The sequence below is a fragment of the Protopterus annectens genome, chromosome 3.part1 (genome assembly GCF_019279795.1).
Source record: "Protopterus annectens isolate FY-2018-M chromosome 3.part1, PAN1.0, whole genome shotgun sequence".
Lineage (NCBI taxonomy): Eukaryota > Metazoa > Chordata > Ceratodontiformes > Protopteridae > Protopterus > Protopterus annectens.
In genome coordinates, this window is record NC_056732.1 from 1,371,688,736 (window position 1) to 1,371,701,837 (window position 13,102).

Below are 13,102 nucleotides of genomic sequence, written 5' to 3' on the forward strand. Positions count from 1 at the left end.
TTCAAAACCACAAGACATTAGCAATATCACACCTTATGAACCGTTACTGTATTAGATTTTAAAGATAACTGACTTCATATCTTAAGATCATACTGAAATTCTTTGAGCACAATCATTGACACTAGTTCCATCTGCCCCAATTACATCACAAGAAGTTTTCTTTGTGATGTAGCATATATAATGCAATTACTTCCCCCTAGCATCTTAAATAACCACTTTCTACATGGTTTGTCCATAAGCTGTTGCACACAAGATAGAATCTACAACTTAATGTGCTCATCACAGAGCTATCAGTGTCACCAATTTCATGACCAAAGTTATGAAGAGAGGTTTACAAAACCTGTTCAGAAAGACACACGTGACCTTTTTCTAGATACTGACCATTCTCTCATTCTAAGTTAATATCTATCTCAGTATGATAGAACATCAATAGAAGTACACAAATGGCAACACAAAAAAAGGTTGATGGACTTTGAATTGATAGAAAAGACCATAACAAAAAGGACTGATTAGGTTTACTGTCCACTGTGTATCTGGGATCAGCATTCTTCCCTTACCCTCTTACAACTGCCAGTACATTTCCAGTTTTTGCTATCCTTAGGTTGCCTTACCACAACATCAATTGCAAAACTACTTTCTTGAACCTTTCACTCCCCATCTCAGTTGTGACACCTCAACGTACAAAACTCACATTACATTTCATTCTCTTGTCATACAACACCCCTCTCTAGAGTGGCAACACACTTATCCAAAGAAAGAATGGAGAAAAAAGACTTTGCAGAAAGATTTAATTGACTATTGCAGTTACCAAAGGCCTCCACACCAGGCTAGGCTAGTTAAATAAATCTACAGTGTAACTCTTTAACCCAGATGAATTGCCTTAACTCAAGCTTATATTTTTGAGACATTATTTTGCCATATTTTCACTTTAACCTTCACCCAATGACCTCCAACTATAATACTATCATCCCCCTTACACTTGGTGTATTGTATTATCAATAACCTCAGTGGTCATCTATACTGGAAATAGGTATATTTATAAAGAGTGGTATGCATTACAAGAATATCACTAATAGCTTTATATGCAACCTGTAAATCCTGCACGATGAGTATTCACTGTTAGGAAATTGTACTGGCTCCCTACTGAAATGTCAGCAAGTGCAGACAAGCCAAAAAAAGACCAAAAACACAGAACAAATTAAAACAAAATTGCTGTTCTCCTTTAAACATCTTTTTGCGGGGGGGGGGGGCAAGGTAAGCCCTGCCTACACCACCTCCATGTGGGGGTGAAGCCCACCCCTCCAAACATATATATACCAACTTTAAGATCACCATAGCTCAGAAGAAAGGGAATATTCCAAGAAATTACATCTCAAACTTAGTATATGTAAGTCCAATCTTTCGGCCATTCATTCTCCATATTTCAGGACTTGTTCTAGCATGTCCTGATATTTCAAATGGTTACCAAATGTACTACTGAAAACTTACATAAGACTATATGTCATCATCGTCAGCCTGCTATTTCCCATTTTATACATGGGGTTGGCTGTATCATGTTAACTGTTGCCATCTCTCTTGATTCGATGCCATACTCCTGCCTTTTTCCACACTTATGCCTGATTGTTGGAAATCTTATTTCGCACAGTCTATCCATCTATTTGCTGGATGTCCTCATTTCTTCTTACCTTCATTCTGTCTATCCCAAATCTTCTTCAACAGATTGTCTTCTGCTTTTCTGCACACATGTCTGAACCACTGTAATCTGTTCTCTGATCTTTTCTGTAATTGGAGCTATTTGGCTTCTGCTCTTATGTTCATGTTTCTTTGTCTGTTCCACAGTGTGCATCCTAACACCCTTTTCAGGCACCTCATTTCCATCACCTTTATCTTCCTAATCTGCTCTGCCTTTACTGTCTGGGTTTCTGTACCATACAGTAGTACTGGTCACATCACTGTCTTGTACACCTTACTTTTCAGCTTCTTTGGCATTCTTCTCTCATAGACTACACCTGAGATTCTATGCCAGTTGACTGCAGTTCCTCTTATTCTAACTTTGACCTCTTTATTCAGACTTCCCTTCTCCTCAACCACCCTTCACAGATACCTGAAGCTATTTACCTGTTCCACTATCTTCCCTTCTATCTCAATTCTCAGCTTCTTCTGATTTCCCCAATTTGCTGCCATTACCGCTGTATTATTTGTGCTTAGTTTCATCCCATGTGCATTCAGTTTTGCATTCCATTTCCCTATCCTTCACAGTCTGCCTGTAATGCCACATTGTCTGCATACAGCAACTTTGTTGATCTCTCCCCTCCAGCCTGTTTGCTAATTTAGCCCATCACCAGTATAAACAGTAGTGAGCTTAGAGCTGAACACTGGTGCATATCCACTCCAACTGGGAACCCCTCTTTTAGAGCAAACACTGTTTGTAATTGAATCATTGGGTCCTTGTACATAGCCTGCAATAACTTTGCCAATGATTCTGGGACTTAGAGTCACCACAGTACTGCCCAAAGCATGTTTCTTGGGACCTTCTAATATGCTTTCTCCAAGTCTAGGAATGGCCAGTTGGACACTTTCTTCATTTCTAGCTTTTTCTCAACTATCTGTTTCACTGTAAACATTGGGTCACTTTTGCTGCATCCTGATCTGAATCTGAACTGCTCATTTCCCATCTTACACTAGTGGTCAGTATCTGTTTATAAGTCACCTTCTCCAGAACTTTCATCCAATGTAACAGGAATTGGATGCCTCTATACTGTCCACAATTGTGGATATCCCCTTTATTCTTGCACACTGGCTTGAGTATGCTTATTCTCCAGACAGCTGTGATATGCCTTTTTCTCCACACTGCTATAAGTACTATCAGGAGCCATTTTTCCTTTAGCTCACCCAGCATCTTTATCATATCTGTTGTGACCTCATCTGACCCTGCTGCTTTCCCTGATTTCATTTTCCTCAATGCTATTGTTATTTCCTGTAGGGTGGGCTCCTCTTCTTCTCTCATCATAGGCTGTTTCTGGGGCAGTACTGCTTCTGTGGGATTTTCTTCATTCAGAAACTGCTGGAAATACACCTTCCATCTGCCTTTGATGTCCTGTGGACTGGTGAGCAGGTTGTTGCTAGCATCCCTTACGAAGGGTGTCTGACTATCTTCTTTATCTTTCTGTCTTTGCCTTGCAACCTGATATAGTTTCTTTGTGTCACCTACTGAGTCACTTTCCAGAAGCTGGTAGAGTGCCTCTGATGCCTATTCTTTGCTATTGCAACTCCTTTCTTAGCTTCTTTGTTAGCCAGCAAGTATTCCTTCCTAGCCTGGTCTGTCTTTTCTATCTCCCACTTTTCCCTGCACTCATTCTTTCTTTTGATGATTTCCTGAACTTCTGCATTCCACCAATAGCTTTCCTTATGTACCTTATTTCCATACCTGGCTCAGCCATGTATCTGCTCTGTAGTCCTCACACATGCTGCTTTGAGGCACTGCCATTCTTCTTCAACTCCAACTATTTCCTCTTCTTCTTGGGGTGCTAGAGCCCAGAGTAATTCCTTGAACTGTTGTGCTTTCTCTCCAGTTAACTTCCAGGTCTTCAGCCTGGTCTCTGTTGACCTTAGAGCCTTCTCTGACTACTGCTTGCAGCTGATTGTGGCAACCAGCGTTTTATGCTGTGGGATGAATGTTTCACTGGGGATGACTTTGCAATCATTGATTCTAACCCAGTGCCCTTTCCTTACTAGGAGGAAGTCCACCTGACTTGCATGTTGGCCACTCTTGTATGTGATCGTGTGACTGTCTGTCTTTCTGAACCATGTGTTGGCTACTATCAAGCCATTTGCCAGACATAAGTTTAAAATGGCCTCTCCTTTATTCATGTTATCCCACCCGTGTAGACTCAGGCAGCCCTCATATCCTGGTCTGTTTGTCCCAATATGTGCATTCAAGTCACCCATTATCAAGACCAATTCATGCTGTCCTGCTTTATCTAGTAGATCCTGCAATTGTTGTCTGCATGCACTCTTTTCCTCATTATCACAACCCTGCTGTGGGGATAGGCTGAGATTAGGAATACTGCCCTATCATTACACTGGAGTCTGACTGCTATGAGTCTGTCATTAATTCTGATGATATCCCTTAGTGCCTTCTGATGCCTCTCTCTCTCACACCAAAATTCCCACACCATTTCTAGCCTGTCCTCCTCCTGAGTAGGACACTCTGGATTCCAAGCCAAGTGGCTTCACTGCAGTGTTCTTCCATCGTGCCTCTTGGATACATAGGATATCTCTCTGTATCATCATGTCATCCACTTCCAAGCTGTGTCCTGTCAGTGAACCTACATTAAGTGTAGCAATTCTCAGTTCATGTTTAGCAGGTTGATTGATTTTACATCCAGCTTTTGCTCAACAGAACTATCTCAGGTAACCCCAGGCTGGGCAACTTGATACTGACCAGCCAGGGATGCTGGGTTTTATGATAGGCACATGCACTGACCAATAGGGGAAAATACAACCCTCCCACCATTAGCATTGGTCCCTGGCATTGGTCGGAGTAGGCCTGGTCCTCAACCCACTCATCACCAGTAACTACCCATGCCTATTATGGTGACACTAGTAAACATGATCAAATCATATACAGCCATTATTACATAACACTATATGTGCCGTACATCAAATCTATCCATTGATTATGAGTCCTAGGAAGGTGCACCTGACTATTATATTTTCTTGTTTTTACTATAAGTACTACTTAAAGAATCTATGTTGTTTTTGGAAATCTTATGTACTCAATGCCAGTAGTCTAAATAACAAATTACTTGATTTTAAGGCCCAACTGCATTTGGGTATATGTTATTACAGAAATTTGTTTTAAAAGTATAGAAAGCACTTCTTCCATTCCAGGGTTTTACTTCTACCACATCTTTCAGCCCGATGATAGCTGTAGTACAGTATCCAAATTTATTAGAGACCACGTTACTTCCAGGTAGATCCCTACAGACTCAGAAACTCAACTGATTGAGATCTAAATTTCCCAAAACAAGACCTACTATCAGATCAAAGAATGCAACAGGACCCCCCCCCCATGCTCCCAGAAAACAATGTTAGGGTTCTAAATAACAAATCAATAATTCTATTATCCTAGGAGACTTAAACTTCCTGACTATAAACTGAGATACCGATACCTCAAATGTATGTTACAATCCAAAATTCCTTGATTGCATAAACAAAAACTCTCTGAACCAAAATGTCAAAGAACCCACTAGACAGGGGTGGCTCGTGCTATCAGACTGCAGGACTGCAGCCCCCCACTCCAGCTGTAGAATTGAAAAAAATAAATTTTAAAAATAAAATAATTAGCTGAAAGTCCAACTCAAACTGCGCATGTGTGCTCAGTGAGTTTCTGTAAATCCAGACTGCTGTTTAACCAGTCCAGATTATGAAGAGAAGGCATCACTGTACAGATGGCCAGAAGTCTATGCAGTTTGTAACCATATAGACTGGAAGGGGATCACACTACAATGTCTGCAGTCACGTATGTGGATAGCTACTGATTGGCTCTCGCTGCAAGGGAAGGGAATTTGTATGTATTACAAGGGAAGGTTCCTCTTTAGGAATGAAGCTGCTACAAGGGAATATACAGGTACTTACTTGTGGTGTGTATGTGTGTATAAAATGCCCCATTTAAATATACCTGGTGGCTAGAGTTACTCAGACTCAAACCCTGTACCTTGGGTACAGGTAGCAAGAGCCAGAATTCCCTACCCACCACTACTTGTGAAAACTGTCCAGATTTTCCCTCATATTTTTGTTCTGTTCTGTTCAGTTCCTCATAAAATCTGTGGTTTTCTGGATTTTTGTAATCATTGAAGGATTGAATTCACTAAATAATGACAGGCATTTGAATTTCAGACTTCATATTCTTCAGAAAATACATGGTAACACAAAACCTTTTATTCTAGCAATTTTCTAAGTTTATAAGATCAATATTTGAAATGTGTCCCTATTTTGGGGGCTGTATTCCCTCATTATTGGCTTTATCCAGTTTTTTTGTACTAAGGGGTTGAGAGCTATGGTGAGAACTGAATTCACTTAATATATTTGGGGGCTCTATTCCACCATTATTGGCTTTGTCCAGGTGTTTTGTGCTAAGATGTTGAGAGCTATGGTGAGGACTGAATTCACTAAATGATAGACATTTATGTTTCAGTCTTCCTTTCTTTCAAGAAACAGATGATTTGGTATAGTGGTATGTTGCTCTGACTGTAGTGTACAGGATCCTGCATTCAAAACTTGGCAGTGAAATACATAGTGGTAACACAACATTGTAGTCTAGCAAGTTTCCAACATTATACAAGCAATGTTTAAAATGGGTCCCTGGTTCTTGGGCTTTTGACCCCCTCCAATAAATTTTGGCTTTTTCCAAATTTCTTGTGCTACAAAGTTGAGAGATACAGTTGAGTGTCGAGTGGATTTTACAAGGAGCTGAGAGCTTCAGGGGAAGAGAAGTTTAGTGCTGCTTATGCTCAGTCTGCTTGTGTTGTTAATAGCATAACAGTCTGAATACTTGCTTTTGATGCAGAGGACTGTGGGTTCTACTCCCACAGTATGTAGATGCATTACTGTGCTGTGTTGTACTTTTAAAGGGGGTGGATGTTGCAGTCCTGAGAATGTCCTCTTTGGCGGAGATGCCTAGTAACTATGAACCTGTTATCAGTCTGCCATCCGTTCCCTACTTCAAAATTACTGGCTTATCATTTTTTAATGTAATATAGGCAATTTATTCCTCAAGGGCAACAGGCACTTTATTTGTAGATGAAACAATGAAATATAAAGTTGGTTGCTAGCAGCAACCTCTCCATTAGTTACATATCTTTTTAATGTGGAATTATTTAGATGACTTTTACTTCTGCAGAGATTGTGCATATTTACTGATACTGGCGGATTGTAGGAGTTTGAGTAGACTTTTATGATGGAAATGTTCTAAATTGGACAGTTTTGTCAGTATTGATGCATGCATTTTGTTTCATTGTTTACTGGAAATTTTTCAAAACAATAAAATTAAAACGCCCTCTAACAACTGTACTGTATTATACAAGGAATATCATTTAATACAATCAGGAAGGTGTTTATTGATTATCTGATCAACTTAGGTATGCCCCCTCCCAGTTCTTGGTTGGATGTGTTCGATTAGGAACCAGTTAAATCAACTGTCTACAAGCACAAACTTTTTTTGTCACTGAATACTTTCACTGATTGAGTCTGAATGCTACTGAAAGTGATGTAGCCATATTGAAGCAATCACTTCCCTTAGATCCTCGTTTTTTTTGGGGGGGGTACTTATTGTCCACACCTAGGGAGATAAATCCGTCATGTAAGATTTCTGTCTTACAATTCTCCCTTTTGAACTATACCTCAAAACTGTCCAGGTTTTCACAGAATGAATGCATTTTTGCTTCTTATTTTTGGTTTGCTCCTTATAAAATTTGTGGTTTTCTGGCAAATCATCCAGGAATGAAGTCAATAAATAATGACAGACATTGAGTTTCAGACTTCATACCCTTCAGAAAAATGCATGCTAAAGCAAGACCTGTTATTCTATTAACTGACTAAATTTATACAAGAGCAATTTTTAGTACTGTTTGTTCTTTCAATGTAGTTGACCTTGTCCAAATTTCCTTTGTTAAGAGGTTGAGAGGTACGTGCAAATAAATCGCTTTACAGAATTAGGTATGTCCAGACCTCTCAACTATTCCCGATTTTGGCTCAAAATGTTGCTCTCCCTCTAATAATCCCTCCGCAAAATGCCAGTTTTGGAAGAAACGTGGAGGGTTTACAATTAATAAATAATTGTAATGATCAGAGTTACAGATTATTTTGTATTTCAGAAATGCATGTAGATTCTCTTATTTTGTCAGCTGCTCAACTTAACAGTACTAATATTAAAAAAGTGTCCCTTCTTTGACAGGTTCCCAGCTGTACTGTGTGGCTGTTTTATATTTTTGCATCACATTTTTGCTCCGTTTTTCATAAAATTGGGGTTTTCTGGCAAATTAGTGGCAAATCATTAAAGAATAAAGATTGAAGTTAGAAAATAATGACAGACATTTGATTCAGATTTCATACCCTTCAGAAAACTCATACTAATGCAAGACCTACTATTGTATTATCTTTCTAGGTTTATAAGAGCAATATTTAAAAATTGTCCTTATTTTTGGGCCTTTGTCCCACTTCTATTTATTGTGTTTTCCAAATTTCTTGCTCTGAGGTTGAGAGGTATGACAAATGTGTCAGGGCCATCACCATCAGCCAGAGACATTTCAGATTGTGACATACTTGTTGTACCCCACTCCCCCATGTAGTGACTCTGGATGTGTCCAAACAAGGCAAGGAGCGGTTATGCAGTGTAAGTGTGCCAGAGTATCCCCCCATCCAAGGTAGGCGCAAGTACTATACTGACTTTTCATCTGTCCTTGATTTTGCAGAATGTTCTGGTTTTCTGTCATATTTTTATACTGTTGATTTATGCTTCTTGTTATTCAGAAAATGCATGTTATTGCAATGCCTGTTGCTCCGTGTTTAAGTAGCACTGATTTAATGACCATCAGTTAAGCTTGTCTGAGATTGTAAGATGCAAGTAAGCTTTAATAAGCATACTGTTAAATAATTTTCAACATCAAAAGCATTTTTGTTGTTACCATGCAAAGAATATTTACATAATTAGATAGAATATAAGCCTTTGGTATTGAAATGCATATGACAGTATTTGTAATAAAGGACAGCATTACAGTATTTTCAGAAGCTCATTACATTTGTTGGAGACTTGCAGTCATCTCTGCAGGCTTTACCCGTAAACTAAATAGAAAGCCAATCTATCATGTGTGGTCCATAACCTGTGCAGTAATCCTAAAGCAGTTTATCTTGAGCTCGTTTCTTGTTTGCTGTTCATTTTTTACTTGGATCATGTTTTCCCTATGAAACAAATAGTTGTTGTCAAACTAAGTAAATAAATATGAATACAACCAAGAAAGGCTGCAGGGAATAACTCCAAACAGACAAGTTAAGTAAATTAAACTACCGTTTAATATGAAGCGCTTTTCGTCGTCTGCTATCAGACAACTTCTTCAGATACCTTACAAATCAAAGACCACAGTTTTATAACCCTGCTAATGACGTGGTCAGCTGTAGAAATAAAATCCATACATCACAAAGTAGTACCAAAGTACAAAGTTTAAAAAATTTTTTTTAAAAACACATAAGATACTAGATTTACTTTGACAATTTCTTTCTCAGCTACCTAAATGTTTGTGTCTTTCGGCTTTTCCCGGTTAGGGGTTGCCACCGTGGAACTCCGGTCCGCTAATGATTGGCAGTAGATTTTTACATGCTGGCTTGCCGGGCCTACCGCACAACCTTCAATGAAGGAACGCCCAGTCACGCATGTCGCCACACAGAAGACGCTCTAACTGAGAATCCAACGGGCAACGTCTAACTGTGAGGCGACAACGCTACCGCAGCACCACCACCGCAGTTTTCTCAGCTACCTAAATAATCTAATTTATTCAAGCTTAATCAACAATGTTTGTTATATTTACTATCAAATTTTACAAACATTTTTTTAGGATCAAATAGTATGTAAACTTTAATTAAAACATATACTTGTATTTTAGGCACCGACACAATAACCATATAAAAAGATCAGTCAACTAAGATTAAAAACACGAATTGTTCTGTGTCTAAGTAAATACTGAAAATGATGTGTTTATAATTTAATAGCTAACTAGATAGCTATACAGCTAACGTTAACATTAAAATGCCATCAAAGGAAAAAAACATTAGGTAGACCTACCACTGCCACCCCCCCCCCCCCACTAAATTACAGACACATTAATCTGACTATTCTTATCTGCAAAGCCATATAGGGTATCATAATTGACCTATTTAATAGATCCTAACAAAGAAAAATCTCTCTGGTATTCCACCGCAGCAAAAATCCACCACGATAGAGTCCTGCATCAAACAGCAAGCAAATGTAATGGAAAAAAGTAAAAACAGCATTAAAATTCCTTTTTCTTTGTTTGCTTCGCTTTTCCACTGGTAAACCTTCAACAAGTGTAAGATAGTTTTTTCCTTTATTTAATAGATCCTGTATAATGAATCTGGTCAACTTCTTTGACAGAGTAACACAAGCCTTGGACAGTGGACATGCAGTCTGTATAGCATACCATGACATGGCTTAGGCTTTCTGACATCATATTATATGCTAATATAAGACAGAAGCTGAATGAGCTCTAAAATTAACCCTACACAAGGAAGGTTGCAATTGCACCTTAAATATGAAGTTAGTCAGTGGTGTTCCTCAGGGCTCTGTGTTGCAACACCTATGATTTGGCATCTGCTTTGCATATCTACAAATTACAAATGGGGATCTCTGGCTAACCAAACCTGTGTATGAATATATATTTGGTGTGATCCTCAAACCCCACTCTAATATACAGAAGCTCTAACTGGAACTTAAATATGTCAACAACTAGTGCTCACAAAATGGGTTAAAACTAAATGTTAAAAAGTGAATCATTGTGGTGAGACACCTTGGAATATGGATAGATAGGTCTCTTTTTACCCTTCACCATCATATTGCAACAGTGGTTAGGAAATCTTTTTACCTGGCACAACTGATTGCAAAATGTATTTCATCTAGATCCAAGTTCTTATCCGTCTATATTCCACATTGATCAATCTGATTATCCAATACAAAGCTCCTTTTGGGATGTATCTTACTAGGGATATCAAGCAGCTGGAAAGGCCACAAAGGTTCCTAACCAAAAAGGTCATAAGATTAAAACACAAGAGCTACTGGGAAATGGGGGAGCACTATCCCTTTATCCAGTGTCCCATGGACTCCTTACTGGTGGTGATCTGTGCTTTTCTTTTCAGACCATAAGGGATCCAGTACTCCAAGACTTCTTAGCTCTACAAATCAAACAGCTTCACTAACACTAGAACTAGGAATTTAAACCTGCTTCAGCAAATAAATAAAACATGGTGAAGATACAGATTTGTCAGTCAAAATGTATCCCTTCCCTGAAACAATCTTTCACTCAAAATGAAACAACACAACATATCTCTTTCTTCAACAAGGAGTTATACAATTGTATGGGTATCCAAAAAAATCACCCCTGATATGACTGGCTTATTGTATTTTAAAAAATGAGGGAATGTCAAAGGGTTTACTAGCAAGACATAAATGACCACAGAGACCAGTTGCCTTGTATTTTCAATGACTCTGACTCTTTTTATCTATGTGCAATATCTCACGGGTATACCATTCTGCAGTTAAATCTGACTACAAACTGGAAACCTCCTTCAAAATTCCCAAACCGTCGGATGCAATTATCACATTATTTGAAGACTTCAAATGTACTAATCTCATACAATCTATGATGAAGTCTCAAAATTCAGGTATAACCATAACATCCACAATGTGATATGGCTAGTAGTTATGTAAATAATGTACATGTTCACATAGATAAAAGTATTAACTTGACAGTTCCGAGAAGAACTAAACAAAATGAGGAACTTAAGAGAAAAACAATCTAGTGATCCACATGCATAAATAAAGAATATAATAGAAGAAAAGCATATTAGAATATACAGAAAAATGAAAGAGCCACAAATCAAGATGAACATCAAAAAGTTAAAGAAAGTACTGAAAAAATCCCATTATGAATACAAAGGGATCCCACAAACTTAGTCTAGCATTGGAAGTTACGGATAATTATAAATCCATCTTTACTTATGTCAGAAATTAAAAAAAGACCAGTATTGACCTGAACTTATTCAAAATGGTGCTACCTATTTGGATCCAATGGATATCACATATACACCACCAAACAAATTCAGTGCAAATTTCAGTCCCAAGAGAATGGTACAAAACCAACATATCCCAAAGGATCTCAAACTCTGTCTAATCTGTAATGAACATTTTGCTAATGGTACTTTCCAAAACCAAAAATACATCCTCCATGAGACCTGATAATATACCTGCTGTTTGTACAATTGCATTAAACATGCTCCGGTGGACCTATGCCTACAGCGGTTCTACCTGAGCTTAGCCACTGGCTTTGCACCAGAGGTATGGTGCATGGCAGTTGTGATATCACTTCACAATGGTGCCCCCACCATAGACCCGGGAAACTACTGACCTATTAGTCTGATAAGCTTCATCTACATGGACATGGAATAGATCATAAATGGCAAGATAAACTACAATATTAAAAAAAAAAACATAAGGCTTGATCACATCAATTTGGCTTTGTTAAAGGTAGAGCCTGTCTAATGAATCTGGTAAACTTTGAGAAGGTAACCCAAACCATATGCCGTGGTCTTGCTCTCCACACAGCATATCTTGTCCTTGCCAAGGCATTTGATACCATACCACATACTAACATAACTAACAAACTAAATGTGCTCCAAACTGATTCCTATGCAGCTTATTTATTTATTTGTTTATTTATTAACATTTGATTGAAATGTAGTTAGGTTAATAGCAAACTGGCTGACAGACAGTACCCACATGGTAAGGGTGACAGGTGTGTCAACTGTTAAGAAAGGGATTACTTTTTTTGCAGTGCACAGGTGTTGGGTAGGGTCATGCTGACTGACATTAGGTTTGACAACCAAAGCTGTCACATGCAAATAATTCATTCCACTGAACATTTATCCCCATCTAGCCCTCTGCATATCGTATACAAAGAGAGAAAGAGGAGTTTCACTCAAGAGAAATTAACAACTTGTGGAATGCAAACAATGTTGTTCAGGTTAGCTGTCCATCTGGTGAAAGAAGTACAGAGTTGTGTACATTCCACTCGTTTAAAGTAAAAGATATGCAGGCAAACATCAGGTTATTGCTGTTGTTTCACATGTTGTTTGCCACATGAGCCTTGCACACTTTGCTCTCTTTAACTTTTCTCATTCTAGCTTGTACAGATTTTTTTTCAGTACAAAAGTAGCAATTTAGCAGTGTCAGTGGTAGAACAGAACTTTCCATTGGTGCAGAAGGCTGTGGGTTCTATTCCTACACCAGCTAAAGAGATTGCTGACATTACAGTGT